Raw genomic sequence first — 22,298 nt, 5'->3', positions numbered from 1 at the left:
CCTGTTAGAATTATGGTAATGGTCTCAATGACACTGCGCTGGGCCAAAGGCCTGTCACCGTTGTCCTCTCATTGGCGTCCTGACCTCAGGGAGGTGGCGAGAGTGCACGTTGTCCCCCTCCTCCCATGGGTGGGGGAACTGTGGCTCACAGAGAGGGTTTGTCTCCAGGTCCGGGTCAGGTGTCCTGCCACCGTGGAGGGCCTGGCTGTCCCGCTGGGCTCTTCCGGGTTCGAGAACTCCGCCTCTCTTCCTCCAGCGGGGTCTGGGTGGCTCTGGTCCCTTTTCCAGGCACATCCGGGAGGAGGCAGGGTCCAGGGCTGAAGACACATTTCCCTTTGCCACCGATTTCCATCAACCAGCCGCCGGGCCTGAGCTGGACACCAGAGACGCTCACTGGCCATCGGACGTGCTGCGTCTGCTCACACCCTTATCTCTTCTGTGAGCCAAGATTTAAGGACCTGGGAGATTTCGCCTACAGATCTGAACGTCTGGTTTCTCAGGAAATCGGAGGCCCTGGCACTCGGGGACATGTCCCCAGGAGGTAGCTCTTCCAGGAGAAAGGCTCTCGTCATCCAGAACCTGGGGTGGGGGTGAGTGGTCACAGACGCGAGCTGCTGTACCCCACCTCCACCCCGTCCAGGTCTGCGAGCACACCCACACCTGCGTGCTTAGTCACCTGGCCGCCGCCCACCTCCACTCTGGGCTGCTCTTCACTCACCTGCTCGCCTGTCGGTTCACTCAGGGAACACATGCTCCCGGAGCCCTCCGCCAGCTCTAGGGAATTTAACGTTGAAGACATTGTATCAGTTTCCTGTGGCTCGTCCAACAAAGTATCACCAACGCCTGGTCTGAAACAATAGAGGTTTATTCTCTTCTAGTGCTGGAGGCCAGGAGTTCAAAATCAAGGTGTTGGCACGGCCGGCCTCCTTCCTGGCTCTGGATCCTCAGGCTCGTGGGCTCGCCGAGCTCTGCCCCCCAGTCCCGTGACCCCCTCCCTGCGTCTGGCCTTCGAGTGGGTTCTCCTGCGAGTGCTCCCTGTCTCTGTGTCTCTTCTCTGCTCTCCTCGGGAGAACGCCAGCACAGTGGGCGTAGGGGCCCGCCCTGCTCCCCAGGCCGGTGTGACGTCATCTCAGCTCACCTCCCCAAAGGCACGGTTTCTAGAGAAGGCTTCCTTCACCACTTTCCCGGGGATGCAGTTGAACTCACAGCAGACATTTCAAAAAACAAAAACAAAACCCTCGAACAACCCAAAATGTAAAATATGTCCACTCGGGGAGACGAGACTGTCAGCAAGAGCCCCAGTGAGGAGTCTCAGTTGTGGGGTGCGTACAGTGAGCGGGTTCGGTGGTGGCCTCCACAATCCCTGTGCACCAATCCGCTCAGACCCCCGAAAAGCTCCCCCCCCAGTACAGGAGGCGCCCAGCCTGGCCGGAGTCCCCCACGGAGCGGAGCGGAGTGGTGTGTGGCGGCATGCAGGGCCGTGCACGTGCGCGCTGGGGAAGCTCAGGAAGCGGCTGCCCCTTCCATCAGGCGTTCTCCCCCCCCCCCCCCCCGCCGTGTGCGACAGGGACTTCGGGGAGCCAGCCCTTACCTTGGCCGCCCACTGTTAAGAAACTGCATTTACTGCCCTCCCTGCCTCCCCCTGAGGTGGGCCAGGCTGCCTGTGCTGCCCTGCCGACCCGCCAGGCAGGGTACGTGCGGGGGCTTCGGGCGTGATGCGTAACAGGTCTGATCGCAGGCCCGACCCGCAGGGGGCCCTCTCCAAACTCCCACTCAGCCAAGACTTAGTCCGTGCTTCCGGCAGTGTCCTCTAGCTCTGCCAGTCTCGGTAGACCAGGAGCCGTCCAGAAACCACACGCTCCGGACGCCCTTTGTTTTGTGGGGCTGATCGAAGTAGACACAGTTAACACCAGATACAGTTTTGCAACGGAGAGCTCTGGGCGAAAGGATGGATTCATTCTGAGTTTCCTTAAATTAGGTGAGAGATTTTTTTTAAGACTTTATTTATGTGTTTATTTTTAGAGAAGGGAAGGGAGGGAGAAAGAGAGGGAGAGAAACATCAGCGTGTGGTTGACTCTCACGCCCCCTACTGGGGGACCCCGCCCACAACTCCGGCAAGTGTGCTGCCTGGGAATCGAACCAGCGGCCCTTTGGTTCACAGGTCGGCACTCAATCCGCTGAGCCACGCCAGCCAGGGCCGGGTCAGACTTTCCCCTGTGCAGTCCCCGCCCCCTTCGAGCTGCGCGCCGTGTGGTTCCGTGCAGCTGCGCTGGGGAAGCCGAGCTCCGCCGCCCTGAGCGCGCGCCGGGCCTGCGCGCCCGAGTCAGCGCGCGGAGCTCCTCGTTTTGCGCAGCTCCCAGAGGCCGCTCTGCGTTGGCGGCTTCCGTGCAGAACGAAGTCTCGCGGCCTGGTCACTCGCACGCCACATTCTCTTGCTAGATATTTACAAGATGTTGGCTACTTTGAACACACACTTTCGCTGCCTTGAAACCACAGGCAGAACTTAAAGCCGTACAACTGGCTTCCTTCCCTGAGCGTGATGTCTTCGAGGCCCCTCCAGCTCGCTCTGTGAGAGAAGCCAGCCGCGAAGGGACAAGCGCTGCGGGAGTCCACTTGCGCGCAGTTGCTGGACCGGCAGAGTCCTGGAGGCCGGAAGCGGAGAAGTCGGTGTCCGGGGCTGGGGGAGGGGCGGGGGCGTCCGTGTGTGGTGGGGACAGGGTTTCAGTTTGGGAAGATGGACTTACCCACCTGTAGATGCATGGTGGTGACGGTTTCACAGCGATGTCTACGCCCCAAGGCCACTGAAGCGTGCATTTAAAAAAAAAAAAAAAGTTTAAAATGGGCCCTGGCAGGGCGGCTCAGTTGGTCGGAGTGTCGTACGACACACCACGCCGGCAGGGTCGACCCGGTCAGGGCGCGTACCAGGACAAGCCCGTGCATGCATAAAGAAGCAGAACAACAGCTCAGTGTGTTTTCTTCTCTCTCTCCCTTCCTCTCTCTCCCTAAAAATCATTCAAAAATGGTTAAAATGGTAAGTTTTATGTTATGTATATTTTACCACCAGAAAGAATAAAACCCTGCAATAACCCAAGTGACTATATGTAAATATATCAAAAATGATAGTAGATATATAAAAATTCACATTCCTGAGGTCAATATGATGTACATCATAAATATTTCTGTCACTTATGTATTTCTATGAAACGTGTTTCCTCTTTCTTTGTTTTAGTTTTTGTCTATTGATTTTAGAGAGAGAAAGGAAGGATTTTAGAGAGAGGGAGTGAAACATCGATTTGTTGTTGCACTTGCTGATGCGCTCATTGGTTGACACTTGTCTGTGCTCTGACCGGGGCTCGAACCCGCAACCTGGGCGTATCGGGACGATGCTCTAACCCACTGAGGCACTCGGCCAGGGCGCTTGTTTCCTGTCTTGTGCTTCTCTGTATTTTCCAAGTGAAAACGTTTTTGGCAAATATATTCATAGCTCTGTGACACTGACTCGGTGACTTGGAGCTGGTCTTTTTAGCATTTTGAGCCAATATTGCTCTGTAAACCAGGAACGGTAAGTCTATGGGGTCGCCAAAGGGGAAACACGGATTTCGGGACGTGAGGTTCACTCAGCAGCACAAGTGGAGGCCAAAGGAAACTGAAACCACCCGTCTTTAGCGTTTGAGTGGCAATGGGATCAAGTGCCGGGTCAGAAATTCCTTAGCCTTGTAGAGCAAGCGCTGTAAACCCGAACCCTTCAGGGGCCAGGCAGGTGGGAGCAGAGTATGAGGCAGTGAGGCACGGTGGGGTCTGCGGCAAACTGGAGAGCCCTGCTGTGAAGACATTTGCATTCAATGTAATAAAAAAAAGACAGAATAGCAACTCCGTGCAGGCCGTAGGAGACGTGACGGGGTTGTGTCTGGCCCAGGGCCAATCGCTTGCAATTTCTGCTCCAGGAGGAGAGAGACTGAGGTCTGGGAGGGCCGCTAGCGGCCTTTCCGGCCCAACCCCCCGCTGGCAGGAAGGGGGCAGGACCAGTCTGGGATCCAGGTCTCAGGCCCATTTCTGGTCTCTCTCCTGCCTCACCACTGTCTAGAGACGTTTCCCCCACAGCTATCATTCCAAGTTTGGATTTGAATATTTTTTTAGCATAGATAAACTTGTGGAATTTAATCTTACTATCCGGATCAAGTCAGCCCCTAGTACTTTCCTATTTCAATAATAGCTGCCACTTCCCAACACTCAGTGTTGAGCAGAAATTTTGATGTGACTACTATGTGCCTAGTAGCTTTTTAAAACTGCAATTATTTACATTTTCTTTCTTTTTTATATCTATTGAGTGAGTTTAGAGAGAGAGAGAAAGAAACATCAATTTGTTCACTTATTGATGCATTTATTGGTTGATTCTTTTTTTAAAGATTTTATTATTTATTCTTAGATAGAGGGAAGGGAGGGAGAAAGAGAGGAAGAGAAACATCACTGTGTGGTTGCCTCTCACATGCCCCCCTACTGCGGACCTGGCCACAGCCCAGGAATGTGCCCTGACTGGGAGTCAACCAGCGACCCTTTGGCTCACAGGCCGGCACTCAGTCCACTGAGCTGCACCAGCCAGGGCTCATTGGTTGATTCTTGTATGTGCCCTGACTGGGGATTGAACCCACAACGGTGGTGCACTGGGACGATGCTCTAGCCAACTGAGCTACCTGGCCAGGGCTGTATCTGCTTCTTTATAGTAAAACCCCAGAGGAATCTGGTTGTGAACGTGTTCATATCTCTGGTTCTTCTGGCTTTCTCTGAGAGTTCACAGACCTTGAGAAAGATGGGGTTTTATCTGAAAATTAGGTCATTTTCGGAGACCTCTGACCCAAGGCCATGAACGGGCAGGCTGGGAATGAGTGTAGCCCCTGTAGCTGGGTCTGTGCTTGGCCCCCCCTTTTTGGAGGAGGACAGGAGTGAGATGCCTTCAGGGCCCTCCCTGCATGATCTGGGGGGCCCTGCACATTCTCCCACACCCCCACTAGTGGCATATTCATTTTCCTGCACATGCAGCCCCTCTCTGGCCGCTGACAGTACGCGAGACTGTGCTGTGTCTCCCCCCAGGGAGACCACCGTGCCCTGCTCTCAGAGGGCACTTCTCCAGGCAATGTGCTCAGAGGTCAGGTTTCACCGGATTTGACTGGGGTAGCCACGTGTGAGACCCGCCGGCTTGGCCCATTGGACGGGGGGTCGGGGGGGGACCCACTCAGCGGCTCTGCCTCTGGCCCCATGCCCAAGTCCACGGGCCTCTTCAGCCCGAACGCTGGGAAACCATCCTAGTCTGTCAACTGTGGCGATTCTAGTAAGTGTAGACTGGTACCTTATTGTGACTTCAGTGTGCATTTCCTTAAGAACGAAGGACTTTTGTCCGTCTTTTCATACGCTTCTATGCCATTTGTGTAACTTCTCTGGAGATGTGTCTATTTAAATTTGTTGACCATTTCAAAAACTGTGGTGTTTGTTTTCTCACTGAGTTTCAAGAGTTTGTTGGCCTTAAAGAAATAGCTAGAGCCCTGGCTACTGTGTGGCTCAGTGGACTGAGCGCCAGCCTGTGAACCAGAAGGTCTTGAGTTTGATTCCCAGTCAGGGCACATGCCTGGGTTATGGGCTGGGTCCCCAGTAGGGGGCATGCCAGAGGCAACCACACACTGATGCTTCTCTCCCTCTCTCCTTCCCCTGCTGTCTAAAAATAAATAAATAAAATCTTTTTTAAAAATAGCTTGATATTTCTCCAGCAAAATGGGTTGTTCTGGAGCAACAAAGAAACGTAACAGGGCACACAGGCCCGGTGGTGCAGGGCGCGCAAGGCCCAAGAACAAAGGAGAGGAGCGTACTTTTATAGAGCAAAGACGGGTGCCGAGGGCTGTTGTGAACCGAGAGCCCATTGGAGGAAACTGGGAGCTGGAAGTGTCGAGGCGTCTCATTGGCTGAGTGGTTGCCGGGGGAGGAGAGGATCCTCCTTCCCTCTGGAGTGACAGAGCAGAGACAGCTGCTCGCGGCAATCAGTGGTGTGCGGTGGGGCGTGAGGTCCCCCTGCAGACCCTCGGGTTTCTGTCTATTACTTTTCGCAAGTTTTTTTTTTTAGTTTTTTTTTCAAAAGCATTTTAAAGATTTTATTTATTTATTTTTAGAGAGGGGAGGGAGGGAGAAAGAGAAAGAGAGAGAGAGAGAGAGAGAAACATCAATGTGTGGTTGCTGGGGGCTGTGGCCTGCAACCCAGGCATGTGCCCTGCCTGGGAATCGACCCTGCGATGCTTTGGTTCGCGGCCGGCGCTCAATCCACTGAGCCATGCCAGCCAGGGCCTACTTTTCACAAGTTCTTCATGCACTCTGGATAACATTCATTTTACTGTTGTTTTATTTTGTTTGGCCCCTGTCGGAGTCGGTGTAAGACAAGCAAGGACTCTTGCATTCTGGGAAGTTTTATGTTGCTATTTCTTCCTCTCCCTCTACTTTCTCCCTTCGAAGTCCCGAGTGCAGGGGTGCAGACTGGCTGCCTCAGCCTCGCGCGCGCTCACCGGCTCCCTCTCGCCGGCCGCTGAGCGCAGCGCCCCCTGCTGCTCGGGACGCGGCTGGTGAGCGGAGCGGAGGACGTCCTGCACTGGGCCTGGTCGGGGAGCCCGGCCTCGAACCACGCGGTCTAACCCATGCGCCGGTTCTCGCTTCTGCTCCAGGTGCTGGTCGCCGCGGGAGAAAGCAGAGCAGGGTGATGCGTGGGGAGCCCGCGTGGGGAGCAGGCGGGGCTGACCTCCCCGGGAGAGGAGGTACAGGACTGCAGGGGGCGCGTGGGTGTGGGCCCCGCTGGCAGGCCTGGGGCGAGTGTGGGGAGGAGGGAGCTGCGGCGCCCGGGGGCGGGGGGGGGGCGGGGGGGAGGCCAGTGAGGCCGGAGTGCGGCGCGTGGCGGGGGCGTGGGCAAGGCCGGGCAGAGGCGGCGGTGTGAGCGCTTTGGCTTTACTGTGGAGCGGGCGGGAGTGGGGGTGTCAGTCTGGAGGACAGGCTGCGGGGGCACGAGGCCTTCGCAATGTCCAGGTGAGGGGCACGGTGGGCAGCGGGGGTGTTGGGGGCGAGGCAGCTGGTCTCTGTGTCAGTGTGGGTCCCCGGGAGATCAGATGTTTCAGTGAGGGGAAACGGCCGTGGGAGGAAAGGTGCGGAGGGAGGTGCCGAGGGCAGGAATCGCTGGGACAGAGGGGTCATTCGGGTGTGACCCTGAGGGAAGACGGGCAGCACCCCAGAGGCGGGGCCGCGGAAGGAAGGTCTGGCGTGGCCATCGTCGAATCCTCCAGCCAGAACTGGCCCGCAGAGCAGCCGGGAACCCAGGATGGCGCCTGCCTTCCTCCCTCCGGCAGTAGGCTCCTGGCTGGGAGCGGCAGCCTGGGGAAGGGGGGATCCAAGATTCAGCAGCAGGGACCCCGGGCCTCTGTTCTCCCTGCGGCTGGGGGTCTGCATCTTCGACGTTGACACACTTTCCTGGGCACGACTGGCCTGGGCCTGTCCCCTCACTCCACCTCCATGATTCCAGAGGCAAAGGTCAAGGGGAAGAGTGACCCTGACTGGTGCGTTTGTTGTTGGTTCCTCTCCGCTCCTCATGCCCACATCCTTTGCTCTGGGGGTCAAGCCCTATCTGAAGGGTGCTGGGGTTAAAACGGAAAGCGATTCTATTGCTGGCAAGTAGGTTCCAGCAGAGAGAGGATGGAAAATCAGGTCACGAGATCGAAGAAGGAATGTAGGTTAATTAAAGTTTAAAACACAGAGCTTTCTGCAGCGGTTCCGCAAGTCAGCGTCCAGCTGGGGAAGGTGGGACAAGGCCTGTGACTCACGGTGGGGTCCCCCCTGGGGCTGTGGCCTCGGGGTGGTGCTGGCACCACCGTCCTGAAGGAGACAGCGGCCCAAGTTTGCTTTCACGCTTTTGTGCTTTGGAGCAACCTCTGAATTCACCCCTGTACACACTCGCCTGCCTGGGCAACGTCCTGGTTCAAGCTGAGAATCTGGGTCAGCTGCTCACAGGAACAGTGTTTGCTGAATGAAGCTGGCAGCGCGGACAGCGGTGGCTTCGTGGGGGACAGAGGGGCGTGAGCCGTGAGCCCACCCGTGGGACCTCTGCTCCCTGCGGCTGCTGCCTCTCTCCGGGTGTTGGCCTGAGCGCTGGAACCTCTTGCCCCTCATGGGAAGGCAGCTCGGGCCGCTCCTGGGAGGGTTCTCCTGCCCACGGGTGGGGGAGGCTGTAGGTGCCCGGGTGGCGTGGGTGCACCTGCAGCACCTCTGGCCTGCACACACCCCATCGGCAGCTCCCGCCGAGGCTTTGTTTGAGTCTGGCTGGGTGTCTCTGCAGTGGTTTTGGGAGACGGGGTGCCACAGCCAGGGGTCCTGCCTTCAGGGTCCTGTTGGGCTCCATTTGGGTCTCCCAGGCTCTGAGACCCCCAGTGTCCCAGACTGTGTGTGCTTGGTCTGATCTAAGCTTTCGGCATCTGCGATGTGGGCTGAACTGTGACCCCTCCCACCCGCAGCGAACAGGTTGAAGCCCCCACCCCCAGTATCTCAGAGTGGGACCTTATTTGGAGAACGGCTGTTGACAGAGGTAATCAGGTTAGCAAGAGGTCACCAGGGTGGGCCCAGACCCAGTGTCACTGGTGTCCTCATGGGAGGAGATTGGGACAGAGACGTGCACAGAGGGACGACCGTGTGAGGACACAGGGAGAGGGTGGCGGGCAGTCTGCAAGCCGGGGCGGGGTGGGGGGCTTGTAAAAGGAACCCCGTTTCCCTTCCCCGTTCCGCCACGTGGGGACCCAGTGACAGGACAGCTGCCCGTGAACCAGGAAGGGGCTTCACCGGACACCAAGTGTGCCAGGGCCTTGACCTCGGAGGGCCCATCTCCAGAACCGCGCAGAACGAACTCCTGTTGCTCGTAAGTGGTACTCGTTACAGCAGCCTGAACTAAGGCAGGTGAGTAGGGCCCAGAGGCAGGGGTGTCCCACCTTTGGGGGTCTCCGGGCCGCACTGGAGGAAGAAGAGTTGTCTTGGGCCACACATTAAATACACTGTGACACGTAATCACAATAAAGCTCATAATGCTTTCAGTAAATTTACGATTTTGTGTTGGGCCGCGTTGTGGCCCACGGGCCGCGGGTTGGACACCCCTGGCCCGGAAGGAGCAGCCAGCCGCCCCCTTGGCCTGCGACGCGGGGCCTTCGCCGCTGAAGCCGGGATGGGCTGGTCCCGCCTGCGGCCCATCGCCCTGAGACGAGAGAAACAGAGAGCAAATGGGAAGGAAGAACTCTCTTCCTCCTCCCCCCTCTGTCCCAGTCTCCTCCTTCTGGAGGAAATGGTGAGAAACCAGCTGACAGCAGAGAAACATTGTTTGCAGAGTCCCCCGCCAACACGCATGGTATCGGACCGGTGACGTCATTCCTGGGCCCTGTTCACAGGGAGAAGGCCTGACTCGGCATGTCTTCAGTAAGCACCCAAAAACCTGAACTTCAGTTTTTCCTGGCACGATCAGAGCCAGCCTCTCCTGACTCCTGAGAGCGCCCACCTCAGAGTTCGGGGTCCCAGGTCTCCAGCCCCTCGTGGGGTCCTCTGAGTCCTCACACAGATGGGTAACAGTCCTTCCTCCGAGATACGAGGCCAGCCCTCACGAGACTCCTCCTCCGAGCGGCCCAGGTCCCCTCCGCAGAGGATCGGTGTGTCGTCCTGGTGTGGCAGCCGTGACTCGTGGCCACGCCGGTGAGCCGCTAGGTGCTGATAACCCCATCTTGTTCCTGTGAGTTGTAGGGCGCTAGCCACTCCTGCCTTTGCCATCCAGCGTCAGCCTTTTAAAAAAAATATTGTATTTATTTTTAGAGAGAGGGGAATGGAAGGAGAAAGGGAGAGAAACATCAATGTGCAAGAGAAACATCAATCTATTGCCTTTCACATGCCCCCAACCGGGGACCTGGCCCGCAACCCAGACAAGCGCCCTGACTGGGAATCGAACCAGAGACCTTTACAGTTTGCTGGACGACACTCAGCCCACTGAGCCACACCAGCCAGGGCTCCAGTGTCAGCCTTAACACAGCTGTGGGCTGCTCCTGCCCTTCACGCCTGCTCCACCAATCCCACACAAGTCTGCTCCGTGGAACGGTGCGGCGCGGCGTGTGCTCCCTGACCCGGAACTGTCCTCGGGGGTCGGTGAACCACCCTGGCGCTGGCTCCGGGGAGAGTGGTCCAGCCAGCGTGGAGAGCAGGTGCAGGTCCCTGAAAGCAGAGCCGCTCCGGGAGTGTTTGAGAGGCAGCGAGGAGCGAGCGCACTGGGGCCGGCCCAACGTGGGCGAGGAGCAAGTATTTGGAGGTGTGGAGAGGGGCCAGGTCACGGACGGCCGGTCACTTCTAGAACAGTAGACAACACCCTTCAGCTTTGTGCGCGGAGCGGGCCGCTCAAGACCCTCTTCTCCAAGGAGAGGAGCGAGCTGCTGAGACCTCGGTCTGAGAAGCGCCGCCGTGGCGGCTACGTTTGGGGTATACTTAGGAAGGCAAAAACAACAGCAACAAAATACCGGTTAGGTCTGACCCGTGCGGCTCAGTGGGTTGGGCGTGGCCCCGCTCAGCGAGAGGTCACCGTCTGATTCCGGTCAGCTTGATTCCGGTCAGCTTGATTCCTGGCTGCTAGATTCCAATGCGTGTTTCTCCACTGAGTCTGGGGTCCCGTGTGGGAGGAAACGCCTGTGGCCCTGTCACCTAAGGTGGCGTTTTCAAATGGGGGCGCGGGACTCACCAGCAGATGGCGATGTTGGGTCAGGATTGCCACCAGCGTTTTGAGAAGCTGAGGCTGCCCTACGGTTGCCAGGTAAAATACAGGACACCCGGCGCAGTTTGAATTTCAGATAAAGAACAAATAACTTTTTTAAAAATCCTGAAAAAAGTGAACAGTTTATTGTGATTTATTTTATTTAACAATCCAGGAGGTTCGCAGCCATCAGCAGTCCCAGGGCAATTCCAGGTGCGGCCGGGCACTGCGGCGTCTCCGGGAGCTGCGGGTGCAGCGAACCTTGTACGTAAAGCACGTGCACACTTCCGAGCGCACCTGTGAGGGACCGCCCCAACGTGGACTTCACTGGTTTCGTTCCTGGCAAGCTGACCTGGGCCACTCGATGTGGCTTTTATTGTCCCTGAGGTCAGTGCATGTTCCCTCTTTACAATAAATGCACGACCCACCGGAGATACCAACTTGACCACATCAGGGCCTGCACAGCCTCCGTAGGTTCTCTCTTCTCCCTCCGTCCTGTTCTTATGAAACCCTACTTCGCTTCCACGGGAAGTTTAGCAGTTTCCGGTTGGCACCGCAGCCACTGCGCCGGGTCCCCGCACCCCGCCACAGCCCCCATCCAGGGCCACCCCCCACCCCAGAAAGAACACATACGTTTTAAAAAAGATTTTATTTATTTATTTTGGACAGAGGGGAAGGGAGGGAGAAAGAGAGGGAGAGAAACATCCATGTGTGGTTGCCTCTCACGTGCCCCCTACTGGGGACCTGGCCTTCAGCCCAGGCCTGTGCCCTGACTGGGGATCAAACCAGCAACGTTTTGGTTCACAGGCCGGTGCTCAATCCACTGAGCCGCACCAGCAAGGGCAGAACAAATAACTTTTTAACCATCAATACATCCTAAGTGTTGTAGGCATACAGACATAACTGGAAAAAAGTCTCTTTAGAATCTGAGACTCGGATTTAACCAGAGTCCAGTGTTGTCATGGCTAAGGCGAGCACCCCTGAGTCGAGCGGGAGAGAAGGCGCCAGAAGGGCCCGCGCCGGGGGAGCAAACGCCGCTGGCTCTGCGTGTGGGGGCGGCCCAGGGCCACGCCTGAAACGCGTGCTGGGGTTGGGGGGGGGTTGAGCGAACACGCGTGCGCCGCTCTCCTCGGGGGCTGGGAGTGTGAAGCGTGAGGTGCCCACGGGGGTGTCAACGGTGCCGGCGTGTGGGGCGGGGTGCCCCGGGGGCGCCCGTTCTCTGCCGTGCTGTGTTTTTAGGGGACATTTTTTTTTTCTGAAAGAACTCGAAGTCTTCAAGTGCTTATTGAAATATTACTCTGAGCCCTGGCTGGCGTAGCTCAGTGGATTGAGCGCGGGCTGCGAACAAAAGCATCGCAGGTTCGATTCCCAGTCAGGGCACATACCTGGGTTGCAGGCCACGGTCCCCAGCAACCACACATTGATGTTTCTCTCCCTCTCTTTCTCCCTCCCTTCCCTCTCTAAAAATAAAAATAAATAAATTCTTTAAAAAGAAGAAATATTACTCTGAAAGTTTCCTCTGTCGATCAGAGTCTCGCCTCTCTTCTGGGGGGAAGTCCTCATTCTCCCGGTCTGGGCTCCTTTACCTGGGCGCAGATGCCGCCAGGTGGGCCGTGAGCCAAAGGCCAAAGGCCACTTCCACCCGTGGCCAGTAGGTGGCGACAGCGGCTGTGATCTCTGCAGGGAGACCCGTTAAGAGCCAATGGGTTGGGCTTCCCAGCCCAGAGAACTTGCTTCGCGTTGATCCTCTCCTTTATCCAACTGCCACCCCCTCCCCGCCCCAACCCTAGAACCTTGCGCTCTTCTCAGGCCGGTTCTAGGGCCAGGAGTAAAAAGCCGCGGGGCGTTCTGGAACCGTCGGTGACCTGTGCTGGTGAGTGTGGGACCCGAGCGCAGGCCCACCAAGCCAGAGACGCTGCTGCCGCAGGTGTGGCTCCAGGACAATCCGCCCCGGGGGGGAGGGCGGCTGAGGCCACAGTCCTCAGAAGTGCGCACGGTTAGATGGGAGCCGCAGGGCCGTGGACAGTGACGAGTAGCCGAGGGGCGGCCCGGAGGACCTGTGGCCTTCCGTGTGCAGCCTTTTTCCGAGTCCTGTCTCCCCACCTCTGGCCCTTCAGGTGCCCCTGAGCTGATCACAACGGGCCAGCAAGAAAATCAAAGCAGCAGCCTACTGAAAACCTGTCTCATTGGCTGCGACCTTTGTCTCGTTACAATGTAGCCTGCTGAACCGGGCGCCTGACTCCTGCAGCGGCCGCGCCTTTGGGGAGAGAGACCCTGGGCAGAGGTGAGGGAGAGAAGGCCGGGTGCCATGGCTTCAGGCTGCTTTGTCCTTGTCTTGGGGGCCAAGGACAGCCACCTGGAGGAAGTGACCTTCACACCAGACTGAAGAGGGGCAGGAGAGTGAGGGGACAGGGAGGGCAGGAGCAGCTGAAGCCCAGGACGTCAGGTGCCAGGTGCTGGGCACAGAGGGGAGCACGGGAGGCGGAGAGATGGGATGGGCCGGAAAGGTGGTCAAGGCTCCAAGGTCCCCTAAAGAGGCTGATATCGGGGCCCCAGGCTCAGCCCAGGGAGGAGGCCTCAGGTCCGAGGCACTGGGAGAATTCGAGGTTCAGGAAGAACTTCCGGGGGGTCCTCAGAGGCCTGCAGAGCAGAGGGAGGGGCCCTGCTCCGGGCTGTGAGCACGCGGCTCGGACGCACGTGGAGGCGGGAGAGCAAACCCACGTGGGACGGAGACGGCAGCTGTCTGGCACGGCCCTGGGCCTGGAGGGTGGTGTGAGAGGCTGGAGTGCGGTGAAGACATGGGCGTTGGCAGTCTCCAGTGTGTTTGGGCAGAGGAGAAATCAGTGAGCATCTTCTCGTGGTTTCCGAGAAACTCCCGAGTTAGAGTAAGAGAGCGCTCTGAAAGTAAAACCACTTCCTGCCTGGAGGGGACAGCCCATCTGGGGAGCCCCGGGACTTGGCTTCTCTTGGCTTCTCCCGGGCCTGGCAGGCCTGCCTTGCGGCCTGAGTCAGCACCGCCCCAGGGTGGGGCGCGGCCTGGAGTCTGTCAGCACACAGGCCGCGTGCTGGCGGCGCTGGGACAGGGACTGGCAGGACGGGGAGGCTGCTGTGGCCAAGCCCAGCGGGTGTGTTTTTTATTTCTGCCCCCACCCCTCCCCCCTTATCTCCCCAGGCCAGGCCGGGGCTGCCGGTGCCTGGGGTACCCTGAGGCTCTGTGGCTTGGGAGGCTGCTGCTGGCCTGCGCCACAGGCTCGAGACCCTGGGATCGCAGCCAAGCTCCCAGACCCAGGCGTGACGCCAAGGCCCTGCCACCCCAGTGCATTAGTGATGGGCGCCGTCCCACAACGTGGTGACACCCACCGTGGCCTCTTGGAGAACTGTGTGTGGGGTGCTGGTGTTCCCCAGCCATCCTGCGGGGCTGCCAAAGGGGGGCCCCTGTCACCCGGACGCACCCACCATGAGTGCTCCCGTCAGGCTCTGGACTCGGGGAAACACCTCCAGACTCAGAGCGTCCTGTGGCTTCTGGATTTTGTTACAAAAGGACCTGGGGTTCCGGGAGCATCCCCCCACGTGGCACTGCAGAGCAGCCGCCCGGAGGCCGCCTGTGTTCTAGCGCCCTCTGGCTGCGGGGCCGCAGGGGCATCGCTGGCCCGGCCCAGCCTCAGTCCCCCGTCGGGGAGCGCGTGCCTGACCCCTAGGGTGGCTGTGGGCAGCAACAAGAGCGTCCGTGGGAACACTGAGCGTGGGGGAACGAACCCCGTTTCACAACACTGGGCATCGGTCGTGGGGTGCCGGCTTATGGTGCGTGTCAGGGCAGCGCCCCAACCCGGCAGGCTGGGGGCGCTCTGTGAGCTCAGCGCCTCTCGGTGACCCCAGACGCATGCGCGTTTCCATCTCCCTGAGCAGGAAGTCGTGGGCGCAGGGAATGGCGTGCTGGGGAACGGGGACACGGTCCCACAACTGGAGGAACATTCTAGAATGCTGAATTGAGTGAGTCCTCAACGATGCACAAGGCACACGGGGTTGTGCTGAGCCCAGGACAGCCCTTCAGATGGGGTGGGGGAGGGGTGGGAGACGGCGGGGGGCGGGGAGGACAGCGCGTGTTTCCAGGGACTTTGGGGAGAGAGGGGGAGGCTGGTGCTAATGGTGCGTGGACAGACAGGCTGCCCCCCAGTGTCCACACCTGACCCTGGACCTGTGACTGCGTGTAGGTTCTATGGCCAAGGGGAGCCACGGTCACAGGTGGAGTTCAGACGGCGACCAGCCGACCTTCCTGTCGGGAGCAGAGCCTGGACTGTCCGTCCGGCGCTCCTGAGGTCAGCACAGGGTCCCCCACCGTGGGCGGGGGAGGCGGGGGTGGGCAGAGCGAAGCGATGCGGGGCTGTTGCTGGGTCCGGAGCCGGAGCCGGGAGGGAGGGGCTGTGAGCCAGGGGTGGGGCGCTTCCCGAAGGTGGGGCGGCAGGAAAGGGACCGTCCCCTAGGGCGGCCGGAGGAGCCAGCCGGAGAGACCCGACCTCTGACCCCCAGGACCGAGGGACAGCAAGTCTGTGCGGCTTAGGCCACTACGTTTGCGGTGACCTGTTCCGGCCGTGACAGGACGCGCGCACGGGCTGTGCGGGGTCCAGGGCCGGGCCGGGCCGGGTCGGTGGGTGGAGGCCGCAGTCCGGGTCGAGGGGGGTCTGAGTCCGCACAGCGGGCACGTGGGAGGCGGCGGCATCCAGCGAGCGGAGCGGAGCGGAGGCCGGGTTCAGTCACCGCAGCCGGAGGGCACGGCTGTGCACACAGGAGGGGGCGGCAGGCGCCCCCGCCCCGCACCACACGGAGCGGAGCCCACTGAGCAGAGTTCAGGCGGGGCTGCCTGCGGGCGGCCCTGGGCCACGGGGCCTCCCAGGAAGTCTCTCCCGGGGTCAGCCACCCCGCGGGCCAGTGGGAGCTTCCAAGGCGAGGGAAGCTTTCAGAGTGAGGCGGCGACAACGCCATTGCCAGCGGTACAGGCACCAGAGCTAAGAAGTGGGAGCAGGGGCTGGAACGGATGTGCCGTCACCGGTGTTCACAACAGTGTTGTGCGCAGTGGCTAAGAGGTGGCAGCCACCCACGTCCACTGACGGTCACGGCACATGCCTGGGTGGCGGGCCAGGCCCCCAGTTGGGGGTGTGCAAGAGGCAACCGATCGATGTTTCTCTTGCACATTGATGCTTTTTCCTCTCTCTTTCTCCCTCCTTTCCCCTCTCTCCACAAAAATAAAAAATAAAACATTTTTACAATTATTATTATTTTTTTACTTTTTAGAGAGATGCGAAGGAGGGAGAGAGAGGGGTAGAGATGTATCAATGTGTGGTTATCTCTTATGACCCCCTCCTGGGGACCCAGCACGAAACCCTAGCATTATGCCATGACTGGGAATCGAACCAACAACCTTTTGGTTCATAGGCCAGTGCACAATCCACTGAGCCACACCAGCCAGGGCACAGATAAATAAAATCTTAAAAAATAAAGCTGGAGACAATGAAACAAGGAAGGGCTTAGGAAGAGGCAGCAGCAGGAGACCCTAGGCTGAACTGCCTTAATTACTTCACTGGGAAGTCAGAGAAAAGGGGATCCTTGGGGGACAGGTTCAGGGGGTTAGCCTGGGACAAGCTGCCAGCAGCTTATTGCCTTGCGTTTAGGAGACATGTGCCTGTGAAGACAAAATAGGGGGTAAGAAGAAAGAAAAGGGAATGGTGTGGGCTGCTCCCCAAACTTATGGGTGTTGCAGGCAAAGCCACATGGCCACTTGTGGCCATGGCTTCTGGCTTGGCTTGGCTTCTGTGCCCCGAGGAGCTGACTAAAGCTCAGTCGGAAGACTTCTCGCGAAATTCCAGCAAAGCAGATTTCAAAGAGCCTATGTGATTAATTGCTGTTCTTGTGTTATGGAAATAATCAGGCAACATTGAAACTAGACTCAATGCAATCTCCTTGAAAAATGAGGGTAATTGTAGGGAGAGAAATTGTGTTTCAGTGGAACCTGCAAAGCCCAATTGTTCCCCACAAACTAAATTGAGTCCTAATTTTTCTAGTTTTCTTCCAAGCTAATGTTTCATTTTTTTCTCCCATTCTTTGACTTGAAATTATTGAGAACGACTAATGCAGCGTAAGCCACACAGAGCTTACCTGAGCACCGGATGAGGTCACCAGACATTTAAGCTGCAGACAAAGAGCATCTCTCAGATTGTCGTTGCTCGATTTCATTCCAGCCAAAGCCCTACCTTTGCAAAAGCCTTGCATTTGGGAGGCTGCTCAACGGACAGTCTTGAAGACTCAGAAACTGGTTTGTGATTTGCTGTGTTCATTAACCTTTGTGCTCTTTCTGTCTTCACAGAGTGTACGCCTATGACCTTATTTACCTGGCCGCTTGTTTATACAATACGCACCACGCTTCAGAAGCCCATCTGCATTGCCACCTCCTGAAATGAGACAGGCTGGTTTGGCTGAACGGACCTGTCAGGACTAGATGGTTGTGTTGGATGCAACGACTCTGTATGAAGACGATGCTGCTTTGGGATTCCAGCCTACCGCTACTTTGGAAGAAGCAGGTAACAGCCTCTCTGTTCCAGTCTCAGATCCCATCCCTTTGCCTCTCTTAGACCAGACGGGAAGAGCTTCCCTACCTTACGCAGGCAGGGGCCACGACCCTTGTCAGCAGGAAGCAGTTGCTCAGGAGAGACCCTCCTCCCTCATCACCCCTCAGAGATATTAGGGGTGGAAATCTCTGAGGGGGGGAAGGAGACAGGATAGCAGAAATCTAGGGAAATTCCTTGGCAAGTGGAACAGGGAGACTGAGACGGGCAGCAAACACAGTGGCCGAGCGATCTACAGCCGGCTGCAGAACTGGGTCCCGGCAGGGGGCGGAACTGGGAACACAAGGACCTCACCCCAGGGCGCCTCTTCTCCCTGGCCTCGCCTCCCTGGACACGACATCCAGGCCTCAGCTGTGTTTCAGCTCCAAGCCCAGAAAAGCAGCAAGACCAGGTGGGCGATACCAGAAACAGCTGCAATGACTAACGCCCCCCTGGCCTGCCACTACTGACCAATCAGAGGAGACGATGACCCCGAAGGGGCGCACCTGGAGAACCGATGCATCGTCTGCAGCAACCCTCGCCTGGGACCTCGTCTGGCATTCCTTCCTGCGGGAGGGAGACAAAAGCCTCAAGTCAGAGGGCCCAGCGCGCACTCTCCCTCTGGGGAGCAGCCTGCGCTGTTCCCTTCCCTTCCCTTCTCCTCCCCCACTTCTGTCTTCACAGGCCCGTCGTGTCTCCTGAGCTCTAAGGCAGTGGGCAGCCGAGCTCACCCCTGAACTTGCCCCCAGAGCCCCCCTTTCTCTGACTTTCTGGGGAGCAAAGACCACCCAGCCCAGGCTGACCCGTTGCTTCTCCTACGCTGAGCCCTCCCCTGTCTCACCATCCCCAGCTTCAACAAAAGTCCCCTCGTAGTCGCCTGGACTCTTGTTGGGGGACTTTTGTACACGGAGCCAGGAACCCACACCCTCCAGCAGACCCTGAATGGGCTGCCTCGGGCCCCCCGGAGGGTGTGGGTTCCTGACTCCATCTGCTCAGGGCTCAGGGCAGCCCCCTCGTCCCGTGACAGGTCCAACCCTGTGGCGGGGGCAGTGACCGGGGCAGGGGCTTGGGGATGCAGCAGCGGTCCCGTTGCTCTGAGTGGGCACCGCATCGCAGGCCTGGGGACCGGACCTGGGCTCTAGGCCGGAGACTCTCAAATGCTTCAGTCTCGGGGCCCTTTGCTCTCGGTTATTGAAGGAAAGGGCGGCAGCTGCTGGGTCCTGCCTAGTGACCGCAGCCGAACGGGAAATTAAAACCGACATGTTTATTAGTTCCTTTGCAAGCTACTCGTTAAAATCACAGTAATTCATTAAAATGGAAAACTGGGGTCCGTTAAGCAACTATAAACAAAGTAAATGATAATATATCATTTAGGTATGAAAAATAGGTTTGAAAATAAATTAGTATTTAAAGTAGTATTCGTTTAGAATTATTAATTTACTTTAGAATAACGATACACACATAATAATGATTTTTAAACGGGAAAATAAGCATTCAGCCGAAAAAACATGCTGCAGCAGACTGACCATTGAAGCGGACACGGGACTCTACCCATGACCTTGGAGCCAAGGACACTCGTGACAGTGACGCCACAGAGTTCAGCTTCCTGCTTCCGTGTCAGAGGCTGCTGGCTGTGGGGGCACTGCCCTGGCCGCTGCTGGCAGGGGGCGGGGCAGGACCGGGTGGCCCTCTGCTTGTGGGGCTCGGCCCCTTTGTCTGTCTGTCTGTCTGGGGGACAAGGGAGGGAACTATGGCTGCTGTCACTTGCGCAGGCTCAGCTCTGTGGCATCCCTGACAAGCTTTTGAAATGCCCCAAACTGCCACCACTTTTGTGCATGAGGAGACCGGGGCTCAGGGGACTGTCCCTGTCCCCTCAGCCTCGGTGAGGGTGAGGGTGAGGGTGAGGGTGAGGGTTAGGGTTAGGTGAGGGTTCGGTTGCCTCCTGTGCTCCGAGTGCTCTGCAGGGTGCCCCCACGTCCACCGGAGGGCGCCAGAGCCCAGGCCTCGGGCTCCAGCCGAAAGCCTCTCACCAGCAGCCCCTCCCCCAAGTCTGCCCAGTGCCCCTGGGGGATTCCCGGGAAATCCCAACTCCGGTCCCAGGGACCCTGCCAGCCCCAGATAACTGGGTGGCGTGGGGTTAGGCCAGAGTAGGGGGACGGGTGTCCCCACAGCAGTGACAAGTTTGCCTGAGGGCTTTTCACTGGCCCGAAACATACATTCGGCAAATTCTGAGAGCGCTCCCCCAGCAGCTGACCTTGGACTTCAGGCCCTGCCTCAGGCATCCAACACTGTTCTCCACTAGATGAGAAACTCAAAACCAATGGTTTTAAAGACTTTATTTATTGATTTTTAGGTAGAGGGGAAGGGAGGGAGGAAGAGGGGGCGAGAAACACCCACGTCAGGGAGAAGCATCAATCCGTTGCCTCTCGCGGGCCCCCAACCAGGGACCTGGCCCGCAGCCCAGGCGCATGCCCTGGCCCTTCGGTTTGCAGGACCACAGTCAACCCACCCAGCTGCGCTGGTCGGGGCGCACCGGTCAGAATTTTTATCTGCGTCAGCTGCCTGCCTTAGTCGAGGGAAAGTGCACGCCTGCAGTAGTTATGGAGGTCTGCCGTTACGTTTGCCCTTACGGCAGGTGATAGTAGAATGACTGATGGACGGATCCCTTCAAAGTCGACAAAGAAACAAAACCCAAAACGGTCTCCCATGGCAGGGAAGCCCTGCAAGACTTCAGTTCTCAGCGGGGGCAGGAAGGGGGCAGTCGCTGCCTCTGTCGTCTGCGGGTCCCCTGCCCTGGCTTCTGTCCTTCTGTCCATGGGGCTTGGTGACCCCTGTGGGTCCCTCGCTGACCTTGAGAAGAATTGGGTAGCCGAGGCCAACCAAGCAGGTGACTTTCCCAAAAGTCAATTTATCAGATGTGTCTGTGAATGTTCTCTCCAAGTCCATGGCTCGTGCTCTGAGTCGCCTGACACTGTCTTTCGTGGAGCAGGAGTTTTTATTTTTAATGAGGCCCAGAGCATCAGTGACTTCTTCCAAGGGTCATGATTTTAGGGTTGTCTCCAAAAAGTCACCACCCCCTCCCAGGCCACCCGGGTTTTCTCCTGTGTGTGTCTGCCAGGAGCTTTACAGGTGTGCATTGTATGTTTAGGCTTGCGATCCATTTTGAGTTGATTTTTTAAAAAGATTTTATTTATTTATTTTTAGAGAGGGAAGGGAGGGAGAAAGAGAGAGAGAGAGAAACATCCATGTGGGGTTGCTGGGGGCTGTGGCCTGCAACCCAGGCACGTACCCTGACTGGGAATTGAACCTGCGACACTTTGGTTCACAGCCCGCGCTCAATCCACTGAGCTACGCCAGCCAGGGCTTTGAGTTGATTTTTGTAAAGAGTGTAAAATGCATGTCCGGATTCCCTCCCTCCCTCCCTCCCTCCCTCCCCCTCTCTCTCTCTCTGCACATGGCTGTCCGGTCGCTCCGGCACCGTTTGTGGGAAAGCCGTCTCCACTCCACCGTTCTGCCGTCGCTCCTCGGTCGGGATGCATTGATCACGTTCCTGTGGCCCGTTTCCGGGTCCTCCCCGCTGTTCCGTGAAGCCACGTGCCTACTCCTTCACCAACAGCACTCAGTGCCGATCGCTGTAGCCGCATAGAGAGGGTCCCCTCACCGCTCTTTTGCCAGCAGCTCCTGTCGTCACCGGGTGTTGGGCTTTGTCAGGTGCTTTTCCTGCAGGACCGTGGGGGTTCTCCCTTTGGTCTGTGGACGTGGTGGATTCCGTGGATGGATTTTTAAGTGCTGAGCCGGCCTGGATCACTGGGGATGGACCCCACTCGGTTGTGGCGTGTGATTCTTTTACACGCTGTTGGGTTCGATCCGCTCCTGTTTTGCTGGGGGTTTTGCATCTGTGTGCAGTGAGGGACATGGGTCTGTGGCCTTCTTCTCCTGTGATGCCTTTGTCCGGCTGTGGGATCGGGGTAATGCTGGCCTCACAGGATGAGTCAAAGTACTCCCTCCGCTCCTGACTCCCGAAAGAGATGGCAGGGCATTGGTATAATTTCTTCCTTACCTGTCTGGTAGGATTCACCAGGGAGCCCACGTGGGCCTGGCGCTTCCCGTTTCTGAAGTTTATTCATTAGTGGCTCAGTTTCTGTAGTAGAGGTACGTCAATTCCAATAGTCTAGTTCCTCTTGTGTGGGTTTGGACAGGTTGTGTCATTCAAGGAATCGGTTCCATCTCGGTTATGAACTCAGTCTTTAAAAAAGATAATCAACACCCCCCCCCCTTGCAATCCACTATTGTAGCTGTTTCTTGTGGGAAGGCTGCCTGACTGTAGACGTTCCCACCCGGCCCCTCCTTCCCCTCTGTCCCCTGCGGGCCTTCCTGCTCCTTGGCGACGTGCGCAGTGCTCATAAGACGCTGAGATCCAGAGGAGGACAGCGCAGGGGCAGGCGGTCAACTCAGGGCCATGCTTAGGGTTGAAGCTTGGGTCCCGGTGGGGGCGTGCACAGGAGGCAACGGATCCATGTTTCTCTCTCTCTCTCTCTCCTCTCTCTCCTCCCCCTTCCTCTCTCTAAACTCAATAAACCTGCGCTGGCTGGTGTGGCTCATTGGGCTGACTGCTGGCCTGCCAGCTGAAAGGTTGCCGGTTCGATTCCTAGTCAGGGCACAGGCCCGAGTTGCCGGCTGAGTCCCCAGTCGGAGGCTTGTGAGAGGTAACCGCTGCATAGCTCTCTGGCACATTGATGTTTCTCTCCCTCTCTTTCTTCCTCCCTTCCCTGTCTCTAAAATAAATAAATAAAAGTCTTAAAAAATTAAAATTCAGTAAAACATGTTCTCGGTGAGGATTTAAAATGTTTTAAAAGATGCGGAACCGGAACCACCAGGTGCGGAGGGCGCACAGGCCGAGACACCGGTGCCGAGTGTAC

General features: G+C 57.7%; 1 long non-coding RNA gene and 1 pseudogene across 1 annotated transcript; one reads left to right on the top strand and one right to left on the bottom strand.

Annotated features, from left to right (window-relative positions):
• Positions 1 to 10,946: 10,946 nt before the first annotated feature.
• On the bottom strand, positions 10,947 to 13,583 carry LOC123807927 (annotated as a pseudogene).
• A 1,101-nt stretch (positions 13,584 to 14,684) lies between these two features.
• Positions 14,685 to 18,794, top strand: LOC123808509. Its single transcript, XR_006783793.1, has 3 exons — positions 14,685 to 14,773; positions 17,142 to 17,355; positions 17,745 to 18,794. It is a non-coding gene; the product is annotated as an uncharacterized LOC123808509 (long non-coding RNA).
• The last annotated feature ends 3,504 nt before the right edge of the window (positions 18,795 to 22,298 follow it).

This window comes from Phyllostomus hastatus, unplaced genomic scaffold, assembly GCF_019186645.2.
Source record: "Phyllostomus hastatus isolate PE091 unplaced genomic scaffold, TTU_PhHast_1.1 phas_scaffold_501, whole genome shotgun sequence".
Classification (NCBI taxonomy): domain Eukaryota; kingdom Metazoa; phylum Chordata; class Mammalia; order Chiroptera; family Phyllostomidae; genus Phyllostomus; species Phyllostomus hastatus.
The sequence above is the reverse complement of the archived record's forward strand: the minus strand, read 5'-3'. Positions and strand labels throughout refer to the sequence as shown.